This window comes from Oryzias latipes, chromosome 23, assembly GCF_053564925.1.
Source record: "Oryzias latipes strain Hd-rR chromosome 23, Olatipes_Hd-rR_3.1".
NCBI classification, from domain to species: Eukaryota; Metazoa; Chordata; class Actinopteri; order Beloniformes; family Adrianichthyidae; genus Oryzias; species Oryzias latipes.
This window is the reverse complement of record NC_136259.1, coordinates 9,586,141-9,608,943: the sequence shown is the minus strand read 5'-3', so window position 1 is coordinate 9,608,943 and position 22,803 is coordinate 9,586,141. Positions and strand designations below refer to the sequence as shown.

At 44.3% G+C, this 22,803-nt stretch overlaps 1 long non-coding RNA gene across 1 annotated transcript; it reads right to left on the bottom strand.

Moving 5' to 3' along the window:
- Positions 1-218: 218 nt before the first annotated feature.
- Positions 219-17,577, bottom strand: LOC144989287 (uncharacterized). The gene is made up of 2 exons (XR_013653424.1): positions 8,758-17,577; positions 219-6,567 (listed from the first exon to the last, which is right to left on the bottom strand). It is a non-coding gene; the product is annotated as an uncharacterized LOC144989287 (long non-coding RNA).
- Positions 17,578-22,803: the final 5,226 nt, after the last annotated feature.

Here is a 22,803-nt window from a genome sequence, read left to right as displayed (position 1 = left end):
GGATGTTGGCTCATATGAGGTGGAAAGAAAAACATAAAAGGAAACTAAGTCATATTTTAAAGGATATATATTTCAGTGAAATTGTTTATTTTGTTAAGTGTTCAGGTGCTTATACTGTTGTGTGGTGTTACTGAACTTTTAATTCGGTGTCTGTAATTGAAAAAGTGAAACATTAATGTGACGGGGTCCCGCCAGGAAAGGATGCAGAGGAGCCAAGGTGAGGAGGGTCGTTCTTTATTCAGAACCAGTTGACACCACAGTTTCTCAACGCAGGGCCACACAGCGCATGGCACCTCCGTCACTCCTCATTTCACTACCTGTGGTGCTCCCTTTTAAGCGCTAAGCCACGCCTGTTGGGCGTTGCTTTCAATTATTGTCCAGGTGGCACCACAGGTAGTAATTTTAAAACATAAAACACATAAATACACAAACAATAAAATACGGTGTGGCCCCCCCCTCGTCATCTGACGGTGCCACACCGTCACACCATCCCCCTCCTCTGAGGGATCAACGATGTGCGGCGATCCAAAAACAGCAGCCCGCCGCCGAACCACCAGACAGTTCTGCAGGCGCCCCTCGCCCAACGTAGAGGCCCTGCAGTCCAACCGCCAGGCATCAATCAGCGAGACCGTCCTCTGGCTCGTGCTCCTCCACCCACGTCCTTGCGTCGGATGGATGCACGGGCTGTGGCTGCTCCATGACGGCGACCCCTCCGATCCGCTCCTCGGTGCCCGCTCCGGTCGTTCCCAACCCCGGCAAAAGGCCCTTCCATCGGCCACACGCCCCCGCTGGTCTCCTTCCGGATGGCACCTTAGCTGATCGGAGCCGCTGACAGCAAGTTCCAGGCGAGATTTTGCGCCTCTACCGGAGTACTCCGCTGACGGCCCGGTAGACATGGGTCCGCCCCCTGTCCATCTCCGCGCAGGCCTCCAACGCCTGCGTAGGCGGCAGTGGAACCGGGCGGTGTGCCCATCCCGCCTCCGGCCGTCTCTGTACTCCGGCGGTCCGCCCTTGCTGTCCACGAGGTCCGCCGCTCGTCATGGGCGCTGAGCTGGACGCCGGGCCCCTGGCCAGGCATGAAGCACCGCCAAGGCCACCCGGATCCACCCCCTCTTCCATAGAGGACGGACTTCCCAACGGAGGAGCTGTGCCTGTAGGTCTTTCTCACCGCCTCTGCGTCCTCACCTTTTTGTGGCCCCCTCTGCGATCCCACTTCTGACACCATATGTTACGGGGTCCCGCCAGGAAAGGATGCAGAGGAGCCAAGGTGAGGAGGGTCGTTCTTTATTCAGAACCAGTTGACACCACAGTTTCTCAACGCAGGGCCACACAGCGCATGGCACCTCCGTCACTCCTCATTTCACTACCTGTGGTGCTCCCTTTTAAGCGCTAAGCCACGCCTGTTGGGCGCTGCTTTCAATTATTGTCCAGGTGGCACCACAGTTGTAATTTTAAAACACAAAACACATAAATACACAAACAATAAAACACGGTGTGGCCCCCCCTTCGTCATCTGACGGTGCCACACCGTCACACCGAACTCAAAAGGATCATGAATACAAAGAGTTCAATAGGAAAATACTAAAATGAACTAACAAACTGCCTAAGCTATACTGGCATCCCTGCCCTTAGACCCCCCTTCGCAGTAAGGAAAAACTCCTAAAAAAACGGATTCCGGAAAAAACGAAGAAACCTCAGGGGTGCCCACATGAAGGAGGGATCCTCCCCCAGGACTGACAGGCGATTTACCAGAACTCCTAGAAGCATTAACTTATCTAACTCTACAACTACATATTTAAAGTCCAGCAGACGAGCTTCATCCAGACGGAGTTGGGGGGACAGTCAGGGGCGCGAGTCGAGCCAGAGGCAGGATCCACAGCCAGGTATCAGAGCAGGAGCAGAGACGAGGTACACGGTCAAGAACAGGAGCACGGATGAGCCAACTGGAATCTGGAAGCACTCCCATTTCCCAGGAGGGGAGAGGAAAGAAGGACAATACATGAATCGCACTGCACCAAACAGAGGCATGGAGAACTAAATGATGAATAATGATCAAGAATAGAGAAGAGAGGAAGAGTAGAAGTAGATGAGAAAAGAGGACAGAACCCCAGTGCACCATAGTTACCCCAGCTTCAACTTCTAGCAGCCTTTTAAAACAAAAAGTTATTGTTATTAAGTTTAATTTAAACACATTAACATTAAGTAAAATAATCTCTGAATACTAGCTAGTCTGATAATAAGCCTGTCCAAAGAGGAATGTTTTCAGTCTAACTTTGAATGTAGAAACTGAATCGGTCTCTCTTACATGAGCTGCGAGTTTATTCCATAAGACAGGGGCTTGGTGGCTAAACGCTCTACCTCCAACCGTACTTTTACTAATTCTAGGAACCACAAGCAGTCCTGCATTTTGCTAGTGATGTGTTCTGTTTGGATGGTAAGGGACTATGAGGTCCTTAATATAGGCTGGGGCCATTCCATTTAAGGCCTTATAATTTAAAAGGAGAATGTTGAACTTGATTCTAGAATCAACTGGGAGCCAGTGAAGTGAAACTAACACAGGAGTGATGTGATCTCTTCTGCTAGTTCCTGCTAATAATCTAGCAGCTGCGTTCTGAACAAGCTGGAAACTTGTTAAGGAAATCTTAGGACACGCTGCTAACAAAGAGTTACAGTAATCCAGTCTAGACGTAACAAACGCATGGATGAGTTTTTCAGCATCACTCTTAGAAAGTATATTTCTGATCTTAGCAATATTCCGCAGGTGAAAAAAGGCAGTTCTACACGCCTGAGATATGTGAGCCTTAAATGATAAATCCTGGTCAAATAAAACCCCATGGTTTCTAACTGTGGAATTGGGGGCTATACTTATGCCATCCAGGGAGACTATCTGAGCAGACAGAGCATCTCTGAGGTTTTTAGGACCAAGTATAATGACCTCAGTTTTTAACTGGGTTCAAGAGGAGGTAATTAAAAAAAATGTTGTCCTGTAGGTGGCAGTGAAGCTGCTTAACTACAACTCTTTCTAGGATTTTAGAAATAAAAGGGAGGTTTGATATTGGTCTATAGTTGGCCAAGTTGCTAGGATCCAGGTTTAACAACTGCATATTTAAAAGACTGTGGCACGTAACCTGTTTCCAGAGAGGTATTTATCATTGTTAATATGGAATCATTAATTAGGGGAAAAGTTCCTTTAAAAAGTCCAGTGGGAATTGGGTCTAACAGACAGGTTGAGGATTTGGAGGACGTAATAATTGATGCTATTTCCGCTTGATCCACAATAGTGAAGCAGTCTAATGTTACAGAGATCTCTATGGAGGCCTCCACTTCTACCGCTTCAGCCTGCTCTGGGCTGATAGTAGGAATAACTTGATTTAACTTATGTCTAATATTTGAGATTTTACTATCGAAAAAAGTAAGAAAATCTTCAGAGCTGAGAGAAACAGGAACATGTGGTTCTACTGAGCTTTGACTGCGAGTTAATTTAGCAATAGTCCTAAAAAGAAATCTTGGATTATTTCCATTCTCTGATATTGAGGTTGAATAGTACTGGGTTCTAGCTCTACGCAGAGCTTTTTTATAATTTAATAGGCTATGTTTCCAGGTATTCAGAGACTGCTCTGAACCGGAGCGGCGCCATTCTCTTTCCAACTTACGGGTTTCTTGTTTAAGAGAACGTGTTTCAGCATTAAACCAGTGTGCTACTTGGTTATTTCTGACGAACTTAGGTTTCAGGGGGGCAACAACATTGAGTGAACTCCTGAGGGCTTGTAAGGCATCATTAACAAAATGGTCATTTACACTAGGACTAATGCTATGGGAGCTGGACTCAGAGTATTTTCTCGGAATGTCACTAAGTACTGGCTGAACTGTGAGTTTAAACTCATCTCTGATGAGATGGACAAAATAGTTGGGGCTCAGTTGCAGAAATAAGGCGTGATCGGAACAGATTGTGTTATGTACAGATAACGTACGGCAAAGAACGAGGCAGAGAATGAGGTTAGAAAGGAACAAGAAGTAAATAAGATGCAAAGTGAACTATTGAAGTAACTAAATTGAAGGATGAAAGGGAATAGGATGTTTTAGAGGTGGTTATTGATGCATTAAGCTGTATTGTTCAGATAAAAATGGCAACGGGGGTGGTCAGGCTGCTGCTCCCCCACATCCACTTTGAGATACAGACACATTCCAACAATCAGGAACTTAGTGAGAGGAAGGGTGGAGAATCAGAGCATCCTGGATTCCCGTATCCATGGTGGATACCAGGCACCGACTGGTTAATAGGTGTACTACACCCCTACTGGACATAAAGGGGGTAGCAGGGTTGTTTCCCTCCACTTCACACCAGCAGGAGGAAGGGGATGGTGAAATATGACCCATGTAGCTTTGGAGATGTGATGGCTCTGGTGGAGTGATGCTCCCTCTTCAGAGGGGGGTAGATTGTGGAGGAATGGGTTTAATGTGTCAGCACAGAGCCATAGGCTGACATTTGGAGTTTGGAGAACCAGAGGAAGAGGAAAGCTGTAAGGGGTAGAAAGCACAGCAGGCATTCCGCACAGACCAAATGTTGATCATTTTACCACACATCATGGGCAAATTTCTGTTGATTTGCCTGAGAGCGATTCAGTTGTCTCACACACCGCAGGAATTTGCGTAAAACTGAATTTGATAAACACAATGCTGAAGTCGATAACTTGAAGCTCCAGCTGTTTAAATTACTGTTGCATCATTGCGACTATAAAGTGCGTTTACCCAGACAATGCCTATGAGAGGAGGAAGGAAGCAGTTCAAGAATGGATGAGCAACAACTGTCGTCGTCCCAACTCAACTGCTTCCCACTTTCTGTATATGTAAAAGGAGCAGGTCTATGATTATTGTAAAGTTGGGATTTTATTTCCCAGAATTAATACTTCTTCTTACATATGTTCCACACCGTGCAGCGGTAGGGTGGTCGAGCCCTGATCAGCAGATTGCAGGTTCAATTCCCGCCCTGCCCACCCATGTGTCAAATTGTCCCTGGGCAAGACACTGAACCCCACTTTGCCTCTGGTGGAAGGTCGGCGCCAGTGTTGGGTAGCGGAGCCGTGTGTGTGAATGGGTGAATGAGTTTGTGACTGTAAAGCGCTTTGGGCCTTCAAGGAAGGTAGAAAGTGCTATAAGAGTTTACGCCATTTACCATTTACTAAGTCGCTCTGGAGTATAAGTTGCAGATGTCAAAAAATGCATAATAAAGAAGAAAAAATACATATAAGTCACACTGGAGTATAAAGCTACATTGACATTGGCCTCTACAACACACGTTCACGCATAGCTACACAAGTTTTTATGATTGTTTTTGGGCTCTACGTATAAAATGTGCAGCCATGGAAGATCCAAAAGGTAAACTGCGAAATAGCTGACTTCCTCCATCGAGGACAAATCCTAATACACTGACAACACACGCTGCCACATCTTTCCCCTGCTTCAGTGTGAGATGTTTTCCAACTTTTTCTTCATTTTTTCTACTTGAAATTTATGTCACTTCATGTCTTTGATCACTCAGTGGATCAATCACACTTCAGGCCAATCTGCTTTTGCTCAGTTTGCACCAGAGTTTAGATGAGCTGTCTGTTATGCCTTAACAAAACAGTAAAAAAAAAATGAATCCAGACTAGGCAGTTCATCCACCACCACCACCACCATTCTCAAAGGAGCGTCTTTTTATTATCTTAATAATCTATTAATAATTAAACAAATCCCTTTCAGAGCTTACCACCTCTTATTTTTTGGTAACAAGGAACCGTTTTAACGGAATGGGATCTTCTGATCTGATCTCCATTTTTGTGTCAAAACCATGACTCTTCATGACTCTTTGCTTTAAGCATTATCTGTATCTCTCTAGTGTGTGGTTCACCGAGTCATAAATTCAGTCTGCAGATACGGCTGGTGATGGGGGTACTTTTGCATCTCCTGAAGTGGCATCTGCCCTGCCTTTTATTGACCTGGTGCCTCCTTCAGGAGAATGCAGAGAAGGAGATTAGAAGCTGCAGAGCATCCAACATATGTGAATGCCAACAGCAGTAAATAACAAGGTCCTTGCGGAGCCTGGGAAGGAGCGCATGTCATCTGTAACACTTTGGGTGGAAGACGTGGATTTAGTGTTTGTCACTGCAGAACAGGAAATATGTGCATGTGCTATATCTGTGTTACTTGAGTGCAGGTTTGTGGGTATTTAGGGATGGGTCTTAAAGACCCACTCCAATGGTCTTTTGATCTATTTGATTCAAGTGTTCCCAATGGTCTTTTAAATATGAGCGTCGTTTTTAGCCAAAATCACACAACCTGTGTCGCTTTTTAGGACAAAGTTTCTGCAGGGCGGCAGGAGTTCATTAGAAATTATTGGTGGGCGGATTGATCTGAGTCTTGATAGAATTAATACCAAGGAGAAATATTGATACTAGCGTGATGAGATTTATACTTTCGGTGCAGTCAATCCACGGCAAACGTCTGTGCAGAACCAGGGTTGGTGATCGGTACGGATCACGGATCACCCGTGTGCCCCTAGTAGCTTCATATGGATCCAGTGTCAGACTGTGTAAAAAGTAAAAAAAAAATAAAGCTTAGAGACTCTCGAACAGTCTCTATTTCATTCACTTTGCATTTGTCCGGAATGGTACTAGTTCTTTCACTTCAACTCCCATGTCGCATTGGGTTAATCGAGAGAGTAACAAGGCAGGCTGTCCAATCTCCCCCCTTATGTTTGCGTTACATGTTGAACCCCTCGTTCAATTAAGTCAAAAGGGAACAAAAAGGGCCATTTTTGGAGATGAAACTCATGGAATTGATGATGTTGTTAAGCTGCGTTCACACTGAATGTGATTCACACGTCAACTTTGCGTTGACCGCCCTTCTGTGTATAGGAGGAGCTATTGCCAAATGTTTTTAGCTTGATTGTGATACATGGAGCAGTGTCTGTGTATGTCTCATTAACAATGCATGAAAGACCTAGATGATATTTAGAGCCCAGATTTATTTACTTTATTACGAAGAGCTCTACAAAACCATTGGTAATCATGTCTTCACATGAGATCTATCATCTCCCGTTATGGTGACCTTCATTCCTGCATCGCCCGCTTTCCGCAGCTACTTCCGTGTTTCTGTGATAACTTGCTGTCCCGTATTAACCGGGTTAACGAACACGATAAGCCCGGTAGCTCCACATTATTGTCAGGGCCCATCCAGCCCAGACCATGGTCTGGGCTGGATGGGCCTGTGGCTGGTGCAGGGCCAGCTGGTTTGACTGAGGGGATCCTGTAATCCTTATCTGCCAGCTCACTTTGGGTGAGGTGGGGGAGTCCATAGCATCTGAGCGGGGGGGGGGACCGTGTCCACGGAGCGTGGGCTTGGCCCCCTACCCAGCATGTTCTTTGTTCCTTTTGCCCCTCAGCCTCCCAGCATGACCTCCTGCTCCGTTCCCATAGTGCGGGTCTAGTCCCTGCTGTCACTGGAACATTCAATGTGATCAAGTAAACATCAGCGAACACACACTCATTTAATTTACCTGCTCATTACTTCTGTTTGAATATAGAGGATGTTTTGTTTGTTGGACGTGCAATCCCATGTATTCATGTATGTGTGCACGAGGAAGTGCCGGTCAGAGTGATGTGTATGGAGAGAAATTAGACTCAGTCGGATTTGTGCGTGCGTAATTCTTGATTTGTGTGTAAATTAGGATTTGTGTATGCATATTCTTGCTTTGTGCATGCGTAAATTAGGATTTGTACATAAATTTGGATTTGTGCGTGATTTATTACTCACATAATACGTTTTGTGTATAAGTTAAAAAATATAAAATGAAAAAAATACAAAATGCAATTTACGTATGCACAAATTAAGATTACAACAGCTTGAATCTACTTACACACACACATCTTTAAAAAACACGCACGAATCCCTTTTTACGCACACATGAAGCCAAAGTTACGCACGGACCTACCGTGAGACTGATTTCACGTCTCACAAATTCGTCCGTAAGTTCTGCGTTTAAATACCAGTGGAATGCTCGGTCATTAGAATTTTCCTATCAGCCTTCCCTTAACAAAAGAAAAAAGCAATATAAATCCACTTTCAACAAATATTTACTTTATTTTAGCGTGATATGACTGCCACTGGCATCGCCAAAAAGAAATTCGCATGCGTTGTGTGTCATCTCACTTTTTTCCTATCTTTGCTAAGTTAAGTTTCGGTATGACGTGACCAAGCTGCCATCAAACAGCTGCTGATTGGTCCAGATTCTAACCAATCAAATCGCCATATGAATTTAACATGGTGTCTGCTGCCGAGGCTCAGAGGCTGAACCAGCTCTTTTTACACTCATTTTTGGATGAAGACGTTTTCATTTTTTAAATAATTCATAATAATTCATACTTTCTTTTTTTTTAGCATTCGTTCATTTTTATGAAGTCAGATTTGTGAATTTATGGCTGAGGATCTCCTGAAACTGTAAAGTTTATCTGCTGACATTACATCAACAGGTCTGTTTATAGTGCTCTCATCAGGACGTGTGAATCCTTAGACTTAACACCAAGCTTAACTCCTTTCAAAGAATGAGATGAGTCGTCGTAGTAAAGTTTAGCCGTTTTACTGGACTCTTTCAGTGAACAGGGAGTAAAAACTAAAATACAAAGGAAATAATAAAAATCAATGTACAGATTCCAACTTCCTTGTAATAAGTAGCAATACTTCAATTTAACATGTAATCAAACAATAAATCACACTTACGACATTTGCGTGTCAATCTTAACTGCAGATGGCATTGGATGAAGAGAACCTGTGATCCATGTGCCTTTCCTTCCCTTTCTGGCTTCTACAGGAAGTGACCTCACTAACTTAAATTAACTTTATGAATTAACTTTATTAACAATGACAACATGTCTTTTCAAAGAGAAACACATAAGTGGGGCATAACACTGTTTGATCTGTGAATCCTGCAGAGCAAAATATTAGTGAAAAGTGTGATTTTCTTTAAGGTCTGTTTGTTAAAACAAAACAATAAAAAATTATAAGCACATATTATTTTATGCTGCACACGTGTTTGGGATCAGATGAACAGCAGTAATAAGCAGAAGAATGATGGCTCACCACAGGAGACTCAATGCATTTATCAGAAGAAGCATTTTTAACTTTTATGTAAATTTTCACCAGTGTCTCATGTTTTAGAACTTGTGAGCGTTTGTCCAAAGTTTAAAAATATTAGTCATCAAAAATGCTATTTTCTCTTAATATTTCAACAATTATTTATTAAAATAAAACAAAAGTTCAGATACAAATCTTAAAAAGTTTAACTTCTTCCGGCTGGATGGAGTCGGAGCTCGGACGTTTTTTTTGTTTTTGTTTTTTTTGCTGCAGACGTTTTAAACACGTTGGTCTCTACACAGACATGAATAAATACTAAACTCTGTTTTATTTTGTAACACTCAAAAAAACCATTTACAAGGTCTTCTGATGGTTACATTACCAAGGGGTTCCTCACCATGTAATGCAAGCCAACACACCCAGATACACACAAACAAAATAAACCAGCCACTACATCTGCTAGTCACAAAACGACGTTTTTATAATGACAGAAAACTGAAATTGTCTTTGACAATCCTTTGACCAAAAAAACCCAGAAGAAACACAAAATACTCCCACAGGAAAACCCCTAATAAATAAACATCCTTTTTCCCGCAACAAACGAACCCGTTGAAACAAGAAGAAAGAAAAAAAAACAGAAAGAGAGATCCACAGTCAATAGTTCTCCGTCCGCTCCTGGTATGATGCAAAACAAAAAAATATAGAATAATCCGGTGGAAAAAAAAAAAGTTCCTCCAAAACGGAAAAATGAAGTCTCAATCTTCACATGGTACCATGACTAAAAAAAAAGTACATCCAAAAAAAAATGAATATAGGGTCGATCTCACCGCTTCCCAGAGGGAATCCAGAACTGCTCCTTCGGGTACGCTCCTCCCGTCCAGAACGCCGCTTCCGGGACCCGGTCCTCCCGCAAGCGCTCCGCCAAGATGAAGGTTATATTTAATTAATCTCCCGCTATTCTTCCACTACTGTTGGATGAAAACGAAGGGATGACAAGCTGCGGCTGCAGACTTTCCGCGTCTGGCACCGCCACACCCCCCTCCTTCAGCGTCTGACGTCCCTCTTCAGCGTCTCCCGCTCCTCTTTTTTAAATCACCTCTGGTTTCCGCCTCTTATGAAGGTTCACCCAGTCAAAAGCCCCATAGTCAATGACGCCGATTTTCATATTCATAGGCAGTGTACACAGGATTTTTTTTGTTATAACTCCCACATTTTCTTTTCATATGCATTTTCCCTTTCGTTTCTCCTTATATTTTTCATTTTCATTCATCATACTTTTCATTACTTTTTTCAATGTGACGGTGTCACATATCCCCCCCCCCAGCCTTGGGTGAGAGAGGCTGCACACCATAATAAGGTTTCAAATTTACCACATTGACAGTATCCACTTTTTTATTTTGGTCTTTCCACTGCACCACATATGTAATGGGTCCTACTTGTCTCAACACCATAGCTGGTCCTGACCATTTAGGCGCAAGCTTAGCTGAGAAATTTTCTGATGCTTTAGATAGGGGATGAGACCGTACCCAGACCAAGTTCCCCGGTAGAAGCTGTACACCTCTCCTACGAGCATTATAATACTTGGCTTGTCTGGCCTGTCTCACTCCTACCCTCCTTCGCACTTGTTCGATCATTTCTGTCTGTCTTTCCATGAGTTTGTAATGAGGTTGGTGAGGGGAAGGGGAAACGCCGATAAGACGTTCAAGGGGCCCTTTCAACCCTCTACCCAACATAAGTTCAGCTGGTGACCGGCCCGTGGTTTCGTGTTGGGCCGCATTAATGGCGAATCGAAATTCTCTAATCCACAAATCCCAGTTTTTATGTTCAGAACCAACGTAAGACGCTATCATCGTCTTTATAGTTCGGTTGGACCTTTCCGTAAGATTAGCTTGTGGATGGTAACTGGTAGTAAAGCGCTGGATCACTCCCCATGTTTTACAAAGGTTCAGCATCTCGTGGCTAGTGAACTGTGGACCTCTGTCAGATACAAGCTCCCTAGGAACCCCATACCTCGTAAAGATGTCATCTCTCAGGAAAGTTACGATGCGGTGCACTTTACTGTCTTTAAGTGGAAATACCTCCACCCATTTCGTGAAGTAATCCACCAAGACCACCAAGTAAACATTCCCCTTCTTACTCCTGGGGAGAGGCCCTAGTAAATCAATCCCTAACTTCTCCCATGCAGCCTCGGCCACAGTTGACTGCATAAAACCTGCAGGCTTCTGGTTCTCGGCCTTGTGAGTTTGACACGTATGGCAGACTTTGACGTGGTTCCAGACATCTTTCCTCACTGACGGCCACCAGGCTACTTCCAGCACTCGTAAGAGGGTCTTGAGACTTCCTAGATGCCCACCCAGAGGATGATCATGGAAGTATTTCAGGAAAACAGGGATTAGGCTAGATGGTACAACCAACTGAAATTTATCACCACCATCTTTTACTGGAGACCGACGGTAGAGCAGACCCTGCAGTACCACCAAACCTATTCGGTCTGATCTTATGTCACTGGGATTGGTGGTGACCCCCTGAATTATACTAGAGAGGGATGAGTCTCTTTGTTGTGCCTCTTTGATTTCCACCAAAGAGCATGGTAGATCTGCAGAACATGGATGGACCTTGTAAGTTGCACAAGTGGCTATGTCTGAAGGTGAAACCATAGCTCTTGAGAGGGCATCAGGCACCACATTATGCAAGCCCTTTCGATACTGCACTTTGAATTGAAATCGTTGTAACCGTAGGGTCCAACGAGTCAGTCGAGACGAGGTCTTGGGGCAATTAAAAGCCCACGTAAGAGCAGCATGATCTGTGAACACAGTGAATTCTGCTCCTTTCAAATAATGCTGCCACTTTTCAACAGCCCATACCACCGCCAGACATTCCTTCTCAGATGTTGAGTAATTACGTTCTGCCCCCTTGAGCCCTCTAGAGGCATAGGCTATTACCCTTTCTCCTTCGCTGGTCATCTGTGCCAACACTGCGCCCAACCCCAGGTCACTGGCGTCAGTGTGCACCTCGAAAGGCAAAGAAAGGTCAGGCTGTACTAATATGGGAGCTTTAGCGAGAGCCTGTTTCAGCTGATTAAAGCTCCTCTGGCATTCTTCCGTCCATCTCCATTCTACACCCTTCTTCCTTAAATGGTTCAGGGGAGCGGCAAGGTCGGAGAACTGGGGAATAAACTTGTGGTACCAGCCCACCAAACCCAGGAACCGCTGGAGAGATGGTACATTCGTCGGCTCTGGATAGGTCATAACAGCCCGAGACTTATCAGGATCAACCTGCACCCCGGCTCCAGAGACAATATGACCAAGAAACCTTAACTGCCTCTGGAAAAACGTACATTTTTTCAGGTTGAGCACCAGGTTGGCTGAGTGCAGTTTTCCAAAAACAGCCTGTAAATCCTTCAGATGTTGTTCAGCTGATGGAGAGAAAATGATGACATCGTCGATGTAAACACAACACAGTCTCCCCCTTAGCTCTCCCAGTACCTCTTCCATTAACCGCTGGAAAGTGGCTCCCGCATTCTTTAATCCAAACGGCATGGATTTAAATTAATATAGGCCAACGGGGGTGATTACAGCAGTTTTAGCCTTGCTGTCTTCCGCCATCGCCACTTGCCAATACCCAGATTTTAGATCTAGGGTGCTGAAAAATTCAGCTCCGTGCATTGACTCCAGCAAATCATGGATCAGTGGCATGGGATAAGCGTCAGCCGTTGTTTTGGCATTCAACCGACGATAGTCCACGCAGAATCTCATGGACCCGTCTGGTTTAGGGACCAACACTACGGGTGCCCCCCATGCTGACTGAGAGGGTTCAATGATGCCATCCTTAAGCATTTGATCAATGTGTTCTGTTATAATCTTACGCTTGAATGGCGAAACCCGATAGGCTTTACACCTAACTGGTACCTCATCAGTGGTGAAAATGTGATGCTCTTCAGCTGAGGTTATCCCCAGTTTACTCGAGCATACTTTAGGCCAGGCTCGCAAGAGTTCGCGAACTTCCACTGGTTGGTCCATAAATGCAGGGGGTGCTACCTGCCAACCCGGATTTGTAACCGTTGGTGGAAGAGCCATATAAAGATGAACAGAACTGCTACTCTCCCCCTGTCCATGGTGGTTGTCTATGAAATGGTGGAAGGCATAACCAGAAAGGTTTTTGACACCATAGGTTTGATTACCCAAATTCAAAATGGTAGATGTTTTCCTCAAAAAATCCAAACCCAATATGATGGGGAATGCCAAATGAGCATCTGCCATGATGTAAGTGTCCAGGGACCACAACATGCCATGCCAGTTGTACAGTAATTGTACTTTCCCCAAAGCCCCATGGGTTTTCCCATCAGCCAGAGCAAATGTCTGGCTGTCACAGGTTTTCAACTGTTCCCCCTCGTGAGCGATTTCAGACCACTGGCTCTGTCTCATTAGGGAATATGTACACCCGGTATCAAACACTGCATGGCATATTTTTCCTCTTACTTCAATTGGTACATGAAGTAGGGTTGCTGGAAAAACCCTCTGTCCACCCTGGATGATGTTAACCACATCCATGTTCTTCCGCGGACCCTTATCATAAACTCGTCTTTGACCCTTCTCCTTGGCTTTCTGCTGGTCTACCTTACCCCAGTATTCTCTGGAGGAAGTGTAGTCCTTTTCTACAAGGGTGCCAATCCTCACCAACTGATCCACTGTGGTAACGGTACCTCTTAAGCAACCTGCTATCTTGGGATTACAGTTGTTTAGGATTTTCCGGACTAGCTCTGACTCGGTTATGTCAGGTTTCCACCTCAAACATAGGGCTCTATAGTCATAGGCAAAATCCCGGAGACACTGGTCAGGTAACTGAACCATATCCCTAAGCTTCTCCTCTACCTCCGTAAGATAATCCGGAGGGAGAAATGCAGTGTGGAAAGCCTCTTTGAATTCCTCCCAATTCCGAATATTGTTTTTTTCCACACACCACCAGCTGTGAGCTGGCCCTTTTAGAACCCCAGAGATAGCGCCAAGAAGCTCAGTGTCCGTCAACGGACGCACGGCCAGAAAAGTTTCACACTGATCCACAAAATTTAGGATATCTGAAACTTCTCTAGACCCACTAAACGATGGAAATTCCATTTGGACGGCTGGTTTAGAATATACTACTGATGGTCTTGCAGCAGGAGCACATGACATCTCAACCGGTGTTAAAAGGTTGGGAGTATTTGAGAAGACATGAGGTACAGACTGAGCCTGAGACAGGGGTTCAGGAGGAGGAAATCTATAACTCTGTGATTTAGCCATGACACCAGATTGTTCTATCACACGCTCTTCTGGGGAAAGACGAGAGCTTTGCGCTAAACCATCCCCTCCGGTGAATAAGTTCGATGAAGGCGTGGGAAGAGTTAGAGAATGTTGTAAATCATAGTCAACGGATGGAGCTGACCTTTGCATGGAAGTGCCAGGGAGGTCCTGGATTGACGTCTTGGGGTTTCTGAAACCCTGAATTGATCTGTCACCACCCTTAGCAACAGTTTCTGAGGCGAAGTGGACGCTTGACGGGCGACTCATGGTCTTAGTTCTGAAAGAATCTGGAATAGCAGAAAGGTTGGCGCGCTTCAACCTTTGAATTTCTGTTCTCCATTTTTCATCCCGTCTGTATAAACATCCAACTATCTGTTCTTCAAAATGCTTTAAACTGGACATCATGATATTCTCCATGGTTTTCATATTATTATCAATATAATTTCTGATCCCTTCTTCCCTATTCAGAGCACTGGTAATTGAGTCTCTAAAATCTGACTCAAGTGAATTTATTTTGTCCCTCAAATGCCCCAATTCGGTGTTGAGTGAGGCAAGAGCTGGCAGGGTTAAATAGGAAGTAGTCTCGTCTTCAGCCTCTGAATTCTCTTCCTCTGGGTCTGATATATAAAGTGAGCTAATTAAAGATGCGACTTCACCAATAGGATTTCTTCTGGTAACCCATGCATCTCCCCTTTCAGATCCCTGCTCACCACTCAGAGGTGTGGAGGAAGGAGATAAACCTCCGGTGGCTGGTTCTGAAACCCCTTCATCTTGCTCAAACCCATCTTCCAAACTCGGGATAATGCTCTCTGATGCCATGATTTATGGTTGATTGACTGATGAAATTCTGATTTGTTACCAACAAAGATTAAGCCAGGGGAACTTGTCATGAACAAAACACAGAAAAGAACCCTGATATCTTTAAGAGGCTGACCCCCGAGAAAAAACAAAAATGTCCAAATATATACAGAAAAACAAGAAGTTATATGTTACTCTCAAGAAAAGAAAACAGGTGTGTTTACTCCTAGATGATCCCCATACTGGCCACCAAAATGTAACACTCAAAAAAACCATTTACAAGGTCTTCTGATGGTTACATTACCAAGGGGTTCCTCACCATGTAATGCAAGCCAACACACCCAGATACACACAAACAAAATAAACCAGCCACTACATCTGCTAGTCACAAAACGACGTTTTTATAATGACAGAAAACTGAAATTGTCTTTGACAATCCTTTGACCAAAAAAACCCAGAAGAAACACAAAATACTCCCACAGGAAAACCCCTAATAAATAAACATCCTTTTTCCCGCAACAAACGAACCCGTTGAAACAAGAAGAAAGAAAAAAAAACAGAAAGAGAGATCCACAGTCAATAGTTCTCCGTCCGCTCCTGGTATGATGCAAAACAAAAAAATATAGAATAATCCGGTGGAAAAAAAAAGTTCCTCCAAAACGGAAAAATGAAGTATCAATCTTCACATGGTACCATGACTAAAAAAAAAAGTACATCCAAAAAAAAATGAATATAGGGTCGATCTCACCGCTTCCCAGAGGGAATCCAGAACTGCTCCTTCGGGTACGCTCCTCCCGTCCAGAACGCCGCTTCCGGGACCCGGTCCTCCCGCAAGCGCTCCGCCAAGATGAAGGTTATATTTAATTAATCTCCCGCTATTCTTCCACTACTGTTGGATGAAAACGAAGGGATGACAAGCTGCGGCTGCAGACTTTCCGCGTCTGGCACCGCCACACCCCCCTCCTTCAGCGTCTGACGTCCCTCTTCAGCGTCTCCCGCTCCTCTTTTTTAAATCACCTCTGGTTTCCGCCTCTTATGAAGGTTCACCCAGTCAAAAGCCCCATAGTCAATGACGCCGATTTTCATATTCATAGGCAGTGTACACAGGATTTTTTTTGTTATAATTCCCACATTTTCTTTTCATATGCATTTTCCCTTTCGTTTCTCCTTATATTTTTCATTTTCATTCATCATACTTTTCATTACTTTTTTCAATGTGACGGTGTCACAATTTTAGCTGCTTTGCTGCTCTTTCTGGGTTTTACTCTGAGACAAACGGGCCAGAGTGGTTGAAAACGACAGAACCCCGTACGAACAGAACCGACACAAAGTCCAAAGTCAATGTCTGCCTCGGAGTACCGTCAATATGAGACAGAGACACTTGATTGGTTAGAATCTGGACCAATCAGCAGCTGTTTGATGGCAGCTTGTCACATCAAACCGAAACTTAACTTAGCAAAGATAGGGAAAAAGTGAAATGACACACATTGCGAATTTCTTTTTGGCGATGCCAGTGGCAGTCATATCACGCTAAATTGCGCTCAAGGTAGTCAGCAAAATCAAAGATAATACAAAAGCGAGATTTGACACAATGCACCTAAAAAAAGGTGTTTTGCAAACGCAAAAAACGTTTTTGAAAGCAAAAAAAAAAAAAAAATTGAGCAAAAAAATGATTTTGAGCAAAACATTTAGAAAGTTTGGTGTTCAACTTAGAAAGTTTTGTGTGCAACATGGTGGCAGAAATATCACTCCATACTTGCAGTCCGCGTGCCCGTTTCATCCGGCAGACAGAGCCCACACCACCCCTCCCCTTTCTTTCTCACTCACGCAGCCGCGTGTGACACGAGACGGGAGCAGCTGCACGAACAAGGATTCAAAGGTTTCTGGCTGTTACAAACTATGATAGAACAGATAATGGGAACCGAATAGTGGACCAGATTTTTTTTCCAAGCACTGAGCCGCTGTCACCACCGCCCCCACGTTAAATTTGCGCACCGGACAATTGCCCGTATTACCTGTGATTAAGACCGCAACCACCGCGCGCCCCCCCTGACATCGCTTCGCGCCGCCTACAAATGGTATCAGAATAGAGAGGAGTAGGGAACTTGTGAGCCGACCAGCATGTTTTCTAGGTCAGAAATTTCTTTTTATTTTCAGTAATTTTGTATCTCTCCTGATAAAAAAACGATTTGAAAAAAGAAATGCACATATATGTCCTCCATCATCAGAAAAATGCCAAAAGAAACGTGTTAAAAACACCAAAAACACAATTTTCATTGGAGTGGGTCTTATGAGGCTGCATGCTTAAGTCCAGCCACCCCACTGAGGGCGAAAACTGCGGCAAAAACTACCCCTGACAAAGCCGGCAAGCCCTGGTACAAAGGTACCCGGCTAAAATCCTATTAAGAAAGAGGGTTAAATTAAATACGTAAAGTGTATGTAAATACATGAAATGGGCAATAAAAGTACTTGCAGACCACATTATATAATTATTATATATTACACCAGTTTTAAAATTGCTGCATTGGCTCCTTGTGCGTTTCAGGATTGATTTTAAAATTATTTTAATGGTTTATAAATGTTTTTATGGTCTTGGGCCTTCTTATTTAAATGATATTCTTTTAAAATTTGAGCCCTCGCGGACCCTGAGGTCCTCTGGTGCTGGCCTCTTAGTTGTTCCGAAGGTGAGGACCAAAACTTATGGTGAGGCTTCGTTCTGCCATTACGGTCCTCGCCTGTGGAACAGCCTGCTCAGCCTCAGGGCCGCAGAGACTGTAGAGGTTTTTAAGAAGAGGCTCAAGACCCACCTGTTTAATTTAGTTTTTAGTTGATTTTAACTGCTAATTTATTCAATAGTTTTAGTATAGGCTATTTTATGTGTTTATTTTCATTTTATGCATCTTATTTTCAATTTTATGTTTTTATATATATCTTGTGTTTTTAATTTTAGTAGCTTATCACGATTTTAGCCCCAGTGTTTCTTATGGGGATCTTTTCCTCCAGGGCTTGCCGGCTTGGTCAGTGGTCATTGCTGCAGTTCTTGCCCTTGCTGGGGCAGCTGGGGTCTAATTTTGCAGCTTCACGGCTGTGAAGTGGACCCCAGTGTTGTCCCAGTCTGGGTGGGTGCTGTGGCGATGCTCCCATGGCCTGGCTGGCTCCTGGTATGAAAGGATTCCCAAATACTGTTTCCTCACAGCAGAGCCAGGCCATACTTGTTTGTTTGTTTGCTTATGTATTTATTTTATTTATTTATTTAAAGTTACATAGTCATTATTCTTGTACGTGGGGGCCATGGGTCATGTGTTTTAACGGAGGGGAGTGGGAAGGGTGAAGGGTGGGTTGGGTTTTTACTGTAATATTGTGTACTGTTTTTAATGTTAAAGCACTTCGAGCTGCACAAAATGCATGAGAAGTGCTATTTTATAAATAAAGTTTAATTTGATTTGATAATAGAACTACAAAAAAATTATTAAACAAGCAGATAAGATTATCTGAAAGCAAAATCAAAAAGGTAGGTCTTGAGGCTTTTTTGAAAAACCTATGTTCTCTGCAGCCCAGAGGCTCTCCGGCAGGCTGTTCCACAGGCGAGGACTGTGATGGCAGAACGAGGCCTCGCCATACGTTTTGGTCATCACCTTAAGAAAAACTAAAAGGCTGGCGCCAAGGGACCTCAGGATCTGCGAGGGCTCATACTTTAAAAGAACGTAACTGAGATAAAAAAGGCCCAAGACCATTAACCCTTGTGCTATCCTAGGCACTTTACCATTGGGAGTTGGGTCATCTAGACCCACTAGACAGTGCGCTGAACCTTTTATCTTCAATGATTTGTGATCTTTACTGGTGTCCATGGGTTACATGAAATCTTTCTACCTTTATCCACCTTTGTCATGGTAGGAATAACAGGTCAAAGTAAGGGTGGGGTCATCTAAGACAGCACAAGGGTTAAGACATTTATAAACCATTAGAAAAATCTTAAAATCAATCCAAAAATACACAGGAAGTCAATGGAGCAATTTCAAAACAGGTGTAAGGTGTTCCCGCCCCCTGGTCCTTGTCAAAACCTATGCCACAGATTTCTGTCATGGTTGGCCTACATAATTACGAGCCTTCTATCTGATTCCCTCCATTTTCCCATCGCCGTAGCTTTCCTGGATCTCCTCGATTCCTCACAGAAACTCTGTGGCTTTGAGGGAGAGCCTGAAAGTGATGAAGGACAGAGGGAACACGGACTCGACAAACCCAGAGAAGAGGGCAGCAGACGAGCTTTGGATGGCGCTCATGGAGCATCAAGTCTTGAGCTACTAGTCCAGTGCAGGAAAATAGCGTTTGTCCTTAAATGAAACTGTTAAATATCTGAGATGGATATTTGATTGGCTAACGCTTAGAGGGGGGTTTCAGCCCCCCCTCCACCCTTTCTTTTCTCCTTCGTCTCAGTCTTCCTCAGCCTTGATGGAACCAGACCACCCATCGGGGACGCCTCTGATCAATGCAGTCATTATCTTTGCAGTGCACGCTCACACAGGCGTGGGGGACAAATGAGGGAGAGATGTGCTATGACTGGGTCAGAGCGGTGGCAAATGTAAATGCGTCTGCTGAAATATGCTGTGAATGTCGCACCATTAGCCAGGCTGCGGAGCAAGCCGACTCTCTGGCCCTAGGTACAATAACAAATTCTCCTCTCTCTCTTTACTTTTTCTTCTCATTTGCTTTCGGAAAAAATAAAAGCTTAATAACTCCCACTGAGAGACAATCCTGTACCTGCACAGACTTTCTTGTTTTTGTGTTTGTTTTGTTTTGTCTGGTACCTAAGGGTGCATATTCATGCACGGTGGGTCTCAGTGGAAGGGCAGCAATCTGAGACGGCCGCCATAACGATTCCTGTCTGTTCGCTCTGCACCACCTGTGTTTGCCCAAGCATTGTTTCAGTTTGCTGTTTGTGATGGCTTCAAGTCACAGTGAGGTGGGAGGTGGAGAGATGGGAAGTGTTTGTTGCAGCAACATAGAAAGAGCCAAATTAAAAAACACAAGAAATGGGAAATCAAATGACAGAGGGGTGGGAGTTCAGCAAAGTTCCTGATGGGGGCGCTGGAGTATCTACCACGCCTGAGCTGCATCTGCAGGAGCGGGACGGGGCGCCGGATCACATGTCCAAAAGTTCTATTTGTGTGCATGGGATGGGTGAGGCTCGCAGGAGCTACAATTTTGATCTAAAATGTGTTTTTTTACTCTGTGTGTGTTAGATAAATTCATCTAGACAATAAAGGAAAACACAGTAAGAGACCACACCAACAAGCAAAGTTTCTTGTCCACAAGGGAGAAAAACAAGGACTCCATCACCCTTGTCTCCCTCAAAGGAATGCTTCTCTACATGCTCCTTTTATTGAGAATAAAAGTAGGAGGTTACAATTTACAAGCAGAGAAACAAAGTTGAAAGGCTCATTAGGTTGCCGTATTTTTGGGCATGTTTTCAGCTCAGACAGCAGCTGAAAAAGGTACAAAGGTCATCTGTAAACTACAGCTCGAGTTAACATTTAAAAACACATGTGAACAATCAAAATAAAAACAATTTCGTTCTTGCTTTGTGAAAGAAGGTTGCTCTTTTATGAATACCCAAGAAGTGGTTGAAATGTTTCCCTGTTTTCTGAGATGCGCTGTCAGACATAATGACCTCCTGAAGGAACAAGCTGCTCAAGGAGGAATAAGCCCAGCAGGTTTGAGGCTGTTTGCTTACACGTAATATCATCTCAAGAAATAAAAAAGAGCAAGGCAAAAGCAACTTTAAACAGACCAAAAGGCTCAGAAAGCGACTCCAGTCTGTCATATTTTAGTCCAGAGGGTTGACGCAAACAGGTGACCAGAAATATGGAACATAAAATAAATCTTTACGCAGATGATATTTTTGTATTTACTCCAAATTCACAATCTTCCATTTGCAAAACTACCACCCTAATTAATACATTCTCCCCGGTTTCGGAATACTCCATAAACTGGTCTAAAAGCACAATTCTGCCAATAAATTGCAACCATCTAAACCCATCATCTATCAAATTACAAACAGGCAACATAAGTTACCTTTTAGATCTATTCAAGCTAAACCACACCCAACTCCTTAAAACAATTGAGGCTGAACTCATTAGGTGGAAAACTCTTCCCGTTTTCCTAATAGGGAGAGTTGCGACCACAAAAATGAGGATTCTTGTGTTTTAAATGATTCCTTCCAAACCTCTAACCACTTGGTTCAAATCATTAGACCTATATATCTCCAAATTCCTTTGGAAAGATAGAACACCACGGATCAGTCTGAAAACTATTTAAAAATCTAAAGACAGAGGAGGACTAGGCCTACCAAACTTTCAGGATTACTACTCCGCAAACAGATTACTTTATGTCCTAAAATGACTTAGACCTGGTCTGTTGTATGAATCTTGGCTAGATATAGAGCACACTCTCTGTGATAACCTAGATATTTCTAATTTGCCTTTTTTCAGTTCTAAAATAAAACGTCAAAAGTGACCTTGGGGTCTGGGGCCTGGCTGCTCTTGGCTGGTGTTTTGCCCGACCCCCAGGGCGCTTGCCCTGGTGCCCTGGGGGGTCAATAATGCATCCACAGTAGAGGGCTAAAGGGTTTATTTATGTTTTTATTTCATTTTACCTATTCATCTTTTTTTTTTTTTGGGGGGGGGGGGGGGGGGGTTATGCTAGTCCCTCAGGAATGTCAGGGGCATGAGTGATGGTGGTGGACCTCCTGCCCTTCTGGTGCAGCGCTAGGCCCCTCCCTAGCTGAGTGTCTTTCTGGCTCGGCCTCCGTCTGCGGCTGGCTGGCCGCCGCCTGGCCGCCCAATTGCTCTGGGATGTGAGGTGCATACGGTGGCTGGCTGGAGGGCCAGTCCGTCGGGGGAGCCCTGCTCCCCCAGTTATGCCCGTCCGCCTGCTCCTTCCCACTCCCACCCCAACAAATCATGCATACACGCACATAGGGCTCCGGGAATTGGATGGGTGGGATATGCTGGCGGGGTTCACAGGGGGTGACGTCGGCACCCACCCTCCTATCCTGGGGTGGTGGAGGGGGGGGCACGGTGAAACATCTGGGTTCATCTTTCACTGGTCCGCCCCCCAATTTAACTTTAACTTAAACTTCAGAGACCACAAACTGCATGTTGGCACCACACACAGCAAATACAGACTACACACAGAGGGACTCCGGGGTGAGGGGGCTCTGCTGTTCTGCAGCAGTAGGGCCCGCCACCCCATTTCACCTACAACACACTCCGCACTCCCACACCACAATACATATGTGGGATTGGGGAGGGGCGGCCAGTATTCACCCCCCTGGTTCTTCTCAGGGTGGCTTGACCTGGATACAGTTGGGAGGGGCAGTGGTCAGGAGTCAAAAGGGGGTTTATCCAAATAAACACCCTGGCTATCTGAAGATACATGACCCATTATTGTAATATTAAAACCTGTCCAACACGCAGAAGCACATTTGAGCAGTTGCAATCACGGATTTGACGTTGTAACTCTAAATGAACACACAGATGCAGATTTTTGGTGCACAAGTTTTCACATTATGTTTTAGAAGTTCTCACACACACATTATCACCTTCATAGCCTTCAG